Source organism: Ochotona curzoniae, unplaced genomic scaffold (assembly GCF_017591425.1).
Source record: "Ochotona curzoniae isolate NIBS_2020 unplaced genomic scaffold, NIBS_Ocur_1.0 contig_4516, whole genome shotgun sequence".
In the NCBI taxonomy this organism is placed as follows: Eukaryota; Metazoa; Chordata; class Mammalia; order Lagomorpha; family Ochotonidae; genus Ochotona; species Ochotona curzoniae.
Genome location: NW_024466313.1, coordinates 629,527 through 631,457, shown reverse-complemented (window position 1 = coordinate 631,457; position 1,931 = coordinate 629,527). Strand labels below are relative to the sequence as shown.

The 1,931-nt window shown below is 42.4% G+C and overlaps 1 non-coding gene across 1 annotated transcript; it reads left to right on the top strand.

Annotated features, from left to right (window-relative positions):
* The first annotated feature begins 1,176 nt into the window (after positions 1-1,176).
* LOC121160736 lies at positions 1,177-1,283 on the top strand. Its single transcript, XR_005884573.1, has one exon. It is a non-coding gene; the product is annotated as a U6 spliceosomal RNA (small nuclear RNA).
* Positions 1,284-1,931: the final 648 nt, after the last annotated feature.

Genomic DNA, 1,931 nt, shown 5'->3' with positions numbered 1-1,931 from the left:
TGGTTCCTATAAGAGCAATACTGCAAGCAATCCAGCTATTTAGGACACTTGGTGTCTCAATCCCGAGAACTGCATGAATTGGAAGTGGGAGAAACATTGCACAGACAATCAAGCAACAGCAGCACGGTATCGCAGGACGTGGAGAGTGAGCTGGGAGCTGGGGCTACGGAGACCGTGGTGGAAGTCTGTGTACCAACTGCAATAAGTGAAATAGAATTGCAGACCTGTGGGTGACACAGCTTAGAAACCTGCCCCAAGGAGAAGAATCTGCTAACCAGAAGTGCAATGACCAAGAACCAAAGAGGGGACAAAGGCACAATGAAAATTACTGAAAATTCCCCTGCAAAGGAGCAAAAACCTTTGCAAACCACAGAGTTCACTGAGGAAGACTGAGAAAATGGGGGACACAGAATTCAAAACACTTGTTATAAAGCTTTCTATTAACAACAAGAGGCACATGCAGGAATTTAAGAAATATGTGACACAGGAAATATCAGCACTGAAACAAAATCCAGCTGAATTATTGGGAATGAAGGACACAGTGGAGCAAATTAAAAATTCAGTGGAAAGTCTCCATAATAGAGTGGAGGAGGAAGAAAGAGTCTCTGAATTGGAAGATATTTCTTGTTACCATGAGGAAACAATTAAAAATCTGGAAGAGGAACTGAGTCAAGCTAAAAAAAATTCAAGAATGAAGAGACACTATTAAAAAGCCTAATGTAAGAGTTTTGGGAGTTCCATAAGGTGCAGAAAGAGAAGCTGGGTTTAAAAATGTATTTAATGAAATAATAAAGGAAACTTTCCCTAATCTAGGGGAAGAATTGAAAACAGCATCCAGGAGGGACACAGAGCTAGCAGGGTTGACAAAAAGCAATCTTCACCACGACACGTGATAGTCAAGCTCTGTTCAATGAACATAAGCAAAAGATCCTTAAATGTGCACGTGAAAAAAAATCAATCGACACAGAGGAATGCCAATTAAACTCCCAGGAGACCTCTCACAGGAAACTCTACAGGCAGGAAGAGAATGGAGTGACATATTCCAGATTCTAAAAGAAAAAAAAAATTCAGCCCATAATAACATACCCAGCAAAGCTTTCCTTTGTCTTTGGGAATGAAATAAAATTGTTCACAGTTAAGAAAAGTTAAAAGAATATGCTTCTTCCAAACCTTCCTGTGCTTGTTTCGGCAGCACATATACTAAAATTGGAACAATACAGAGAAGATTAGCATGGCCCCTGCACAAAGATGACCCAAACCTTCCTTACAAATGATACTTAAAGGTGTTCTGTTGGGCCCAGCACAGTAGCCTTGCAGCTTAAGTTCTCACCTTGAACGTGCTGGGATCCCATTTGGACACTGGTTCTAATTCCGATGGCCCCGCTTCCCATCCAGCTCCCTGCTTGTGGCCTGGGAAAGCAGTTGAGGACAGCCCAAAGTCTTGGGACCCTGCACCCATATGGGAGACCCAGAAGAGTCTCCAGGCTCTTGGTTTTAGATTGGCACAGCTCTGGCTGTTGCAGCCAATAGTAAATATATAATGGAGACTATCATATCCAGTGGCATGTTATTTAACTTCATGGTATTGTGAATTTCTGCTTTTCTTCCTGATGTTGATTTTATTTTGTGACTTTTCATTTGAGGGAAATTATAGTGACTGTGTAGTGGAGACTGTCATGTCCAGATGTGAGGATGTAGTGCAGAGTGCATCTCTACTTCCAGATTCAGGATGGACTCCCAGTGAAACCTTTGGATGTGTCTTGACAATGGGATGCTGGACTCTGCTGTTGTCCATGCCTGCAATGATGGACTTATGACTATTTATGAGGAACTATGCTATTGTAATGATATGCAGGAACTCAGCGTATGTGTGTGTGTGTGTGGAGGGAGACTAGGGGAGGAGGTAGTGGAAATCCCAGGGCCTATGGAAC